The following is an 11,254-nucleotide window of genomic DNA, read 5'->3' as shown; positions in this document are numbered from 1 at the left end:
TATTTTGATTTTTTATTTCAGAATAGGAAATCCCCAGAAGAAAAACGGGTTTGGGCTTTAAATATTTGAACCAGGGTCATTTCTTCCTGTAGCTATATAGTTTTCACTTTCACTTTCATAAGTTTTCTTGTACTTTTTAAAATTTTTGGTTATACATTTTAAATATAAAAAAATAAAAAATACTTTGAATTATATAATTTAGAATATAACTAATTTTGAATTTCATTTGAGTAAATTATTTGTTCTAAATTTAGAAAATAAAAAAATAACATAAGTTAAATATATTATCTTTATTTTATTTTTATTTTCTATTTTTAGTTAATTTGTTATTATTTTTTATTTATATTTTATATTTATTTAGTTTATATTTTTTTTATGATTAAAAATATATTTATATTTTATATTATATAATCTAAATTATAAAAATTAATGGAAGTGAAAAAAAAGGTTTTGGAAAAGTCTACCTAAACTAGGCAACTCCTTTTCTTTTCACTCTCAAAATATTTCTCCCACTGCATGAAATGTTTAAAATTTTCGTTTCTATATTTTTAAATAATAAAATTTTTAAAAAATATATATAATATATAATATTCTTATCATATTTAATAGTTTTTCAAAGCATATTAACTTTGTTTTCTTTTATCTTTTGATGTATTTTTAAAATAAAACTGAGAGAACTTCAGTTTTCAAAGCAGATAATACCTTGAGAATGCTGTGATTGACCTAGGGATGATATTCGTCAAACTTGGATTTAAACACATTAGTGTCCACTATATGGTCAATTCAAAGCAAATAATACCTTAAGGATATCACTTAGGCTTTTGTTCACTTTAATAGATTTGGGGGAGAGTGATTTAATGGATTTGAGAGAATTTAAAAGTAAATTTTGTTGTTGTTTATTTGAGTAGATTTAGAGGTAAGTGAGGGTGGATTTTGGAGTAAATTTTTTTAATCTGCCACATTAATCAAATCTTACACTAATTCTTACAAAATTAATTTACTTCCAAATTCACTCTCACTTACCTCCAAATCCACTTAAATAAACAACAACAAAAAATACCTTCAAATCCTCTTAAATTCATTCAATTACTCTCCCCAAATCCATTCAAGTGAACAAAGTCTTAGCAAACTTGAGATCGAAACATTGGCACCCACCATGAGGTCGATAATGAGGTCATAAGACGAACCATCGGTCCATTAAGCCTTTCATTAGGGATAAACAGTTATTCTTCTTAGACCTCGACTAGGGGGTTATGTTTTGGTACACCCAATAGTCTCACATTATTTAAAAATCGATACCTAAGGAAGTTCAAATACTATTTCCTCCTTCCATCCTTTGAGACACATTTTAAGGACAAAATAATAATGGAGAACAAATTCCAAAACGAATAATACTTCATATGCATAGTGATTGACCTTAATGATATCACTCACGAATTTGGAATCAAAACATTGGTGTCCATCTTGAGGCTCAAGTACAGTTTTATCATGCCTCCACATTTTATAATCCTCACACATAGCCATTATCGCATTGATGTTCCCAATTCACGTGACAATTTATTGGTATTTAAATTATAACTTATATTATTTGGTTTCTTGTTAGAACCAAGCCAAATGAACTTGAGTACTCATCAAAATTGAAAAAGGTAATAACACTAACGTGTTTATTAAAAATAGTGCACGTTGTCTTTTCCTCTCTTGTCGTTAACCACATCATGAATGCAAAGTTGTGACCCCAACAATCTACAAAACATACAACATCTTTGAGGAGAAGAAGAAGAATAATATGGAAGAAAAAGGCATTGTTGTCCCGAGTAAGGTTCTCAATACCTTATTCAAAAGGCTTGCACCAAAAATCGTGTACATGCTTCCATGATTGAAGCTTTGTCCTAAATCGCCAACCTGTTGTTGCCATTAATTTCTTTAAGCATCTCACTACCTCTAAGGTAAAACATGTCATGACTTAGGCATTGTACGTGGATAAACTTTATCACAACGTTAGTGGATGAAACTCCAACAAGGACTTTAAGGTCGTGACCATTTCCACCATAGAATTGCCTCCACATTTCAGTGCTTTTGGAGGTCAACGTCAACAAAGTTTTGGAGATGGAAATATAGTGCCACTCCATTATCCTATGGTAAGGTGGGGTTAACCACTAGTGCTCCCCATGATAAAATCGAGCCTCCTTCGCCAATAAGCTCCTTAGTAGACAGAGATTGGTTTATACACCATCAACATTTCCAATCATATCTTCTATAGTAATGATTTGGGTCACACCCATACAACTTCACCAAACTGAATCTCCTCTATCTCTTACATAATTTTTCTTTTATAAAAACTTTGAGTTTTTCGACAATAATGCAATAGTTGAACTCTTGAAAACCTAATACTCCAAAGTCAGAAAAAAAAGATAAAAAAAAAATCTCACCTCAAGTGAATAAGAAAATACTTTATCTTTCTTTGACCATGGGATAAGAGAAGTAAAAAATGAGAATAAAAATAATAAAATTATATTTAATTATTTATTTAAAAAGTATAAGAGAACACGTGAAAATGAAAAATAAACTAATTCAAAAGACAAGGAAATAAAAGAAAAAAATCTTAATAAAATTTGGTATTATTTATTATGTAACATCTCGATTATATAATAGCCAATATTATATAATAAAGACGTTAACATCCAAAAATAGAGAACAGTCGGAGTATGACGTGTAATTAAATATGAAATTACAGTCATTCAGGAATAACAGAAACTGAAAATTTAAACTTGAACAGTTGAGAGGATTAAACACTACAAGTGTTCAATCAGGAAACTCTAAGAAGACTATTCTGCAATATCAGTAACCTCCAGCTCTTGCTCCAAGGGATCTCCTCGACAACATCTGCTCCCATCCAAGTGGATGATCATCGCCAAAGAAACATACCCAAACAACACATAACAAAAACAATGCAAGGGTGAGCTAGATATAAAAGCATGTTATACAGATAACACAGTTAATTCAATGTTATCATACTTAGATTCGTATAAAAGAACAATTAGAGCATGTTCATTAAATCATAATTCCACTCACTCATACAACATGTAAAAGTCATCCAAACCTAGTAAACTCACATCACTAGACTTATTACTTTATACCCCGACTTGTTGCTTTATAAACCGACTCGTCCGGACTAGAATGATTGTCGAGCTATGGTGGGTCGTGCACTCGTGGTGGCCTCTACTGCTTTACAAAGCCATTGCCAATGGGTTTCACCCTACCACACTCACGAGGTTAGTCCGTTATTACTCACCTTGGAGCATACTGGAAGCCTCCAAGACTAGGACCTCCTGCTACTCCTCACCACATGAATCAATCTTCTCTAATTGAGAATGACGGACCATTGGAGTTTCAGGATAACCCCCAAGACTGAGCTCCCATGCAAATCATTCCACACACAATAAGGCCACCACCATGTATCCTCTCCTTGAAGATCATGGAATTACGTCCAATAAAATAGGGCACCACCATGTAATCTCCCTTGAGATTCATGGAATTACGTCCATGAATTATACTGTTACTTTAAACCTTATCCCGAGTCATGAATAACCAGACACCCCATAATATCACATCAAATCTAACATATCTCATACATTCACATAAATCACATCACAATATATATATATATTTTCCAGACACTTTGCACTTAATTCAATTTAAGAGAAAATGAACTTAAAACCCATTACCATTTGCACATCATTGGATGGACGAACACTATTCCACCTAGCGTTATAAGCCGAACGCCACTATGCCAATTGAACGGACGCTAAGAGATTTAACAAAAATTGACCGGACACTAAAATCGAACGTCTGAACAGAAATTAGGCCGAACGCTAAACCGAACGTTATATTGGATTCAACACTATTTGGCCGAACGCTATTTCACCGAATACCATATGGACCGAACACTTCTAGAACGAACGCTGTGAGATCACACTATACTAGGCCGAACGTTAGACCATTGAACACCATATCGAATTCCTCACTGTTTTGGACGAACGCTCAAAGATTAAACCTCCTAACCGAACGCTACACGCACCAGGACGAACGCTCAGTATAGCGAACGCTCAATAATTATTTTAAGGACGAACGCTCAACATGTCACTAAGGACGAACGCTCACTGGGACGAACGCTCACTGGGACGAACGCTCACTGGACGAACTCTCACTATAACATTTAAGTACGAACACTTACTCATATTGGGAGGACGAACACTACACTCATATTGGGAGGACGAACGCTCAACATGTATCTTAAGGACAAACACTGTTTGGACGAGCGTCCCATACTAAGACGAACGAACGCGGACGTTCGTTCAGAACCGAACGCTCAACAATTTGGACGAACGTCCAGTTTCACCAGAATTGGACGAACGTTAGGCCGACCACTATTTGGTCGAACACTGTTGGAACGAACGTCGAATTTTGAATCACCAAAATTGGACGTACGCGCATTCTGCAGAATTCTGCAGAATCGCGCAGATTCCAGAGAACCCAGAAAACCCCATTTTTCAACCCCAAAATTTCCAGATTTCCTTCCAACCCAAAGCATACAAGGTTTCATACATAAATCACTTCCCATTGATCAATTATAACAATTTAAACTCACCCAAGTCAATTCCAAACAGCACAACGCAGTTTCAAAACAACCAACCATGCATAATTCAATCCATACACCTAACACATAAAACATCTGAAGAAGGTAATTCAGCTCCCCTTACCTCTTTGAAGACTTCCTTTGTGAAATCTGTGATCCATCTTGATGGAATCGTACTTGACGTAGTCCTCCTTTTGTATTTTTACTTTTTATAGTTTAGCTCTTAAGGAGCATGGGTTACTATAAATATCCAGCTCCTTTATTGTATTGTCACTTTTGAGATTAATGAGAATTAGGATTTCTAAAATGGAAACTATTCTCTCTTGAAAGTCAGGCTAGAGAGTCCAAAGACTCCCTCTAGCCACCTTCCAAGCACACTCTTTCCCTTCCATATTCCATTCTCACGGTGCTTCTCTCTCATCATTCCCGCATAATCACTTCTTCTCCAATCTGCTTCCGGCACGCGTCAAAGTTCCTTCAGCCACGCGTTTTCTGTCAGCATCATTTTCCATTTTTTTTTTCATTCGCGCATCTTCTAGGGTTTCTTCCTCTGAAACGCATCTTCATTACCGTAAGCCTCTACTCCATTTCTCTCTTCACAGCTTCACCTCTTCATCATTATAAACCTCTACACCGAACATCTCCATCCAAATTTAGGGTTCCTTCATCATTCTCACTTTACGTTTCGAGTTCACAGTTTGTTTTCTCCTTTCTACCGTTTAATCCACTTTCCACCGAACAATCTAGGTTTTCCACCGTTTAAACCTTAGATCTTAGGTTTTTCTTGAGTCTGTCTCTCGATTTAGAGCTTCGTCATCATTTTCCGCTGCGATCATCTCTGGAGGAAGCTTCGAAGGACATCGCGACACACACCTTCGTCCTCTCCTCGGGCGTTCGTCCATCAAGTGGTATCAGAGCAAGGTTCGAGCACGCGTCAACAGATAAGTTGTTCTATCTGTTCTGAATTTTTTTTTTCTCATTTGCTTCGCGTTTGTTTGTTTTTTTGGTTTGTTCTTGTTTGTGATCCATTTTTTTCTGATTCACGTAATGTTAATTCAAGTCTTCTGTTGAATCTGTGTCTGTGATATCTTGATTCTGAGTTTCTGTTTCGCGTTTCTGATTCGCATCTCTGTTGCGTTTTCTTCATTTACGTGGTGTTCATTCATCTTATTTTGTCTCTGTTTGCTTTTGATTCTGAGCAATTTGTGTTGTTTCTTTTAATTTCTGAGTTGTTCATTATTTTCCTTCATTGTCTTGAGTGTTCTGATTTGTTCTGTGCCTGGAGTCATTACTTTGAGTCTTAGTTCATTTTAATTCGGTGAATCTTCTTTGTTTGAGTCTTTTATTTTCTAAATCCATTTCTGTTTTGTCTATGTCATGTTACATTGTTTTAGTTGTCAATTAAATTCGAGTTTAACTAGCTGATGTTTGTGTTTTGTGATTCATTTGAGTTGCCTACACTGAGTAAGTTCTGTTCACCATATATAAGCTATGACAATTAGATAAATGAGCTTGGTGGCAGATTTCAGTGGTAGAGATAATGAATCTCATGTTTTTGAATCTGTTTAATGATAACTTTGCTTGGTTTCTGCCTAATCAATAACAAGTGCATACCAAGTGAGCAATGAAAGGCTCAGCCTAGCTCGGTTGCACATTGATTAATCAACAGATTTGTGATTTGGCCAGCTACACCGAACTGGTTTTTCTTTGAAGAGTCTGTGAGTCATTCATATTTGGTTTTAAATTTTTTGCCAAGTTCTGATTCAAATATTTTTCCAGTATTGTCTTCATTTCATTGGCATCTATTGAGGTATATGAATCTGCAGAATTGCATTAAAACTGTTTACAACAGTGATTGAACTTAGTTTGAACTTCTGAGTTTGTGATGCATAATGTGCATTCACTGTTTTCACTTTGTTATCAATTCTGCAATTGAGAATAAATTTTTGGTCACTCAAGGAAACCTAAACCAGTGGTATTTGAAAATATAACTGTGGCTGAGAGTGATTAGCCTCTTGTTTTCTTTTGGATATTTTTTTTGAGTTGAATCATTTGTTTCTATCATGACTCATATCTTGTGAAGTTGAATTGAAATAGAGTCAAATTATATGTTGTGAATTGTAGCAAAAGAAAGTGAAAGTATAAAAGCATGAGTTTCTTGTGATTTGAGAAAGAAAAAAAAGCAATTATAAAAGAAGTATTGATTGAACCACATAAAGAGTCAAGTGGCAAGTGCAATTCACAACATAGTTTCACTCTTAATGTTTCTCTCCTTTTTCTGGTTCATCATATAATTGGATTGGAGTGAACATTTTAGAGCAATTGGCAATGCATTATTCTATTTCAGTTGCAAATCTGTTTGGTCATGTATGATTCAACTTGCCGTGATTTTCTTGTGTTTTTAATCTGTTTCTAGTTTTATTCCTTAGGCTCTATTTTGCTGTGCGTACCTTTATTAAATAGCTTTGGTTCTTGCTTGTCTTGGTTGATAACTCTGGTTTTGTCTATCACATGTGCAATCTATTCTGCTGATCCTAATTTGAAGCTTTTACTTGCTTTATTCATCTGATCTAGAGTTGTCTTAAGCAATAGATCTGTTGTTCTGTCATTGTCTTGTGGCTGTCCTGTTCTGTTCTAGTTTCTGATTTTGACCTTAGCCTAGCCATTCTTGATTGAGAAGCTTGTTACACTCTGGTTTCTGGAATTTGAAAGAAGGTTTGTGTGCTTGGTAGCATCTTAGGTGGTGGTGGTCTGGAAGACTCTCCAGCTTTGAACTGCCAAGGGAGAATCTCCCTTCCAAACCTTTCATTTTTTTTGAGTGCTTTAAACTTCCAGAGATAAATCTGATTTTTGTGAGTTTTGTGTGGCTGCATCTAAGAGCCAAATTTCTTGTTGAGAGTGTGTTCTTGTTTAAGTGTTGAAATAACTTCTGAACTTGCAATGTGCTAACCATTTAGTTGTGCAGATTTTGTTCTGATTAACACTGTTCAAAAGCAGTTTGCACGTGTGGGAAGTCTAACACAAGAATACCTACAGTGGAGAAAAAGGAGCTTTGCTACCTTCATAAACTACACCATGTTGAATAGGGAGTTTTTTTTTTATTCTGTTGTGTAGTTTCGTGTTGTATTGGTGCCTGATTAAAAATAGTTAACCATATTTGATTGAATTTTCTGCTTGGATATCATATGGTTTAACTGTTCCTGAAAATTGAATTTGGTTTAGCAAGTTTGGACATCCATACATTAAGTGATAGTGCTGGTGTAGTGTTATTGTTGGCTTAGCAGATTTAACGTAGGCAAACTATTTCTTTGATTCAATTCTGGCTAATAAATTGGATGTTGTAATTGTTGTTTGGAAGCTGCTATAATCCTTTAAGGGTTCAAAAACACCAATGCAGGGAGAAAGTTAAATTAGGGATGGGATTTGTTTTCTGTGTTGATAATAATCCAATCTGAATTGTGCTATTATAAATACTAATTCTTTTGTTTCTCTGGGATCTTGGTGTATAGATAAACTGCAGCATTGAGTGGGATTTGGGAGTGCAGACCAGAACCTTCATTGATACAGCTATAGCACCTCAACAGAGTTTAGCTTAAGCAACCAGAAGCAGAAGCAATTCACGTGGGAGTGTTAAACTGAAGGGAGTTTCTTTCATCTTAAATTACTTCTGTTGTGGTTGAACTGTTCCTGTTATAGCCTGTATTGCTTAGCATTATTTGGAAGTTGATCTGGTATGGTAATTTTTGTACACTAGGATTAGCCAATCTGAATCTGACTCTGAATTGGAATTGATTCTGCATTGCATTGGATTGGTCAGGTTTTGATTAGTCTGGATGGTTGTTTAATCAGCTTTGATTTACACCTATTTGCATCTGGTTTAATATCCATTTCCATTTGTGCCTTGCTGAAATTTGGTGTGAAATTTTAGTGTGCATAGCTGATCTGTTTGGTAGTTTAGTTAGAATTACATATTTGACATTGATTTGTATTGTGTCCTCTGCTTAACTAGTTGTGAATTTTCTGTGTAGTTTGGGAAAAGCCATACTGATTGTACTGTAGCAGACTGTAAATTGTGCACTGAATCCTATAAGTTGACACCATTATTTGAGCAACAACAAAATCTTAGTGGAAAGCTTGTGCAGCCAAGAGAAAGGGAAGTTCTTACTGCCCTATATCCTCTTTTGCAATTTGTTTTAACTAAGTGAATACTCACAACAGTTTTGTGCATTTGTGATTATAGGATAAACCAGAAGCTAGAAAAGGGGCCAAAGCTGGCCGAACCAGCAACAGGAGGAGTGTACATCTTTTTGGCACAAGGACTTGGCATCAAAAGTGGACTGTAGCTGAACCAGTACCTGACCGTGGCAGTGTACATGTTTTGTAATTTTTTGTTCCATTTGATGTGTAATAGGCTGATAGGCTAGCTTTCTTTTAGTTTCATTTTTTTTTTGTAAAAGGGCCTTTTATAAAGTCCAAGTCTTTGGAAGAGTCCTTAGTGCTCTTTCAAACTCTTGGCAACTTTTCTTGACTATTTTGATTTTCTTTAACATAGCTAGACAGGTGAATGTGTCTTGTTAGCCAAAGCTACAAGCTTCACCATAGGAGTAGACTTTAATATTGACTTAATTTGTGTATCTCGTAGGGGTCATTAGAGTCCGTTAGTTTCTTTAGTGTTTTTGTTTCTTTGATTTTTGTGTTCACGTTTAGGGTTGATTAGGCTAAAAGGGATTAAACTCTAAGCCTTTTCACATTAGAGTCCGAGAGTCTAGTCTTTTATTTGTGCTTGATTGTTTGAGTTGTGTACTTTGTTTCTAAAGGTGATTTTAGTTTAAGGGGTAATTAGTTAGTAGCCTAAGACATTTCTGGCAAGGCAAGACTTGGTACTTAAGCAGCTCTTTAGCTCACCTCTCTTACCTGGGACTTGTCTAAGTGAAAGTTTTGAACCCTTTAGATTAAGAAAACTTTTAAAAACAAAGATGTCTTGTTATTCATATAGGTCTTCTAGGTTAGACAAAGTTGATGAAATGTTTAAACAAGCTAGGAATCTTCCATCCTTTGGTAAAGACATAGGTGTATTAACATACCTAGCTTGGGAAAAAGAAATTGATAAAATAAATCATTGGTTTTGTGAAGAGAGTGAATATTATGTTCTTAGTATATATCTCTCTAAGTTAGAAGAAAATGCTAGTGAGTGGTGGGATGAAAGACAATATCATGTTAGGAAAGGTAGAAAGTCCTCCATACGTGATTGGCATGATTTAAAAGCTTGCATGAGAAGAAAGTTTGTGCCTTCAAGCATTAAAAGAAACCTAGAACTAATTAGGGATTGCATTAATGATGGAAAATTATTTCTTGAGAGTTTAAATGATCATGGGTTTCTTCGTAGAGAATTAGAATTTGGGGCAAGACTTAAGGAGATCAAGGATAAGAAAAGAGAAAGAGAGATTGAGAGAAGAGAAAAGGAAGAAAGGAAAGAAGAAGAGAAGAGAGAGAGAGAAGAAATAGAGAAAAGAGAAGAGAGAAAAAGAGAGAAATTAAGAAGAGAAGAAATAGAGAAAAGAAAAGAGAGAAGAAGAGAGGAATTAAGAAGAGAAGAAGAGAGAAAAGAAGAAGAAAAGAGAGAAAGGCAAGAAAGAGAGAAGAAAGAAAAGGAGAAATTGTTACTGATGACAAATCCTATTCTTTCAAAGACTGTGGAACCTAAAAGGGAAGGTTTCCAAATCTTTACTTCTTTTTCAATAATTGATTACTTTTCAATTTTTGACTTCTTTTTCAAACCAATTGTCATGAAAACATTTTCAAAATATGACAATTCAAATCTTGAGTTATTCTTATCTTTAAGAAAACAATTAACTCAAGATAAAATTGAATTTGGACTTCTAAAAATTTCAAAGATTACTAATCAAAGTATTAGAAGTTCTTATTCTCTTGTTTTTAAAGAAAAATTCTTTCTTGGATTGATATTAACCGAAGATATATTTGATGTGTATTGCAGATTCGTGTTTGATCCAGGAGGAAGAAAACTAGATCTAAAAGAATAAGGCCACTCCAAGATGGCCATGCTCCCAAAGATTGTGTGGAGTTTCTTCATAAGGCGATTGCCAGATTTGAGGACAAATCTTTTTTTAAGAGGGAGGGTATGATGGAATCGTACTTGACGTAGTCCTCCTTTTGTATTTTTACTTTTTATAGTTTAGCTCTTAAGGAGCATGGGTTACTATAAATACCCAGCTCCTTTATTGTATTGTCACTTTTGAGATTAATGAGAATTAGGATTTCTGAAATGGAAACTATTCTCTCTTGAAAGTCAGGCTAGAGAGTCCAAAGACTCCCTCTAGCCACCTTCCAAGCACACTCTTTCCCTTCCATATTCCATTCTCACGGTGCTTCTCTCTCATCATTCCCGCATAATCACTTCTTCTCCAATCTGCTTCCGGCACGCGTCAAAGTTCCTTCAGCCACGCGTTTTCTGTCAGCATCATTTTCCATTTTTTTTTCATTCGCGCATCTTCTAGGGTTTCTTCCTCTGAAACGCATCTTCATTACCGTAAGCCTCTACTCCATTTCTCTCTTCACAGCTTCACCTCTTCATCATTATAAACCTCTACACCGAACATC

This window comes from Vigna angularis, chromosome 7 (assembly GCF_016808095.1).
Source record: "Vigna angularis cultivar LongXiaoDou No.4 chromosome 7, ASM1680809v1, whole genome shotgun sequence".
Lineage (NCBI taxonomy): Eukaryota > Viridiplantae > Streptophyta > Magnoliopsida > Fabales > Fabaceae > Vigna > Vigna angularis.
The sequence above is the reverse complement of the archived record's forward strand: the minus strand, read 5'-3'. Positions refer to the sequence as shown.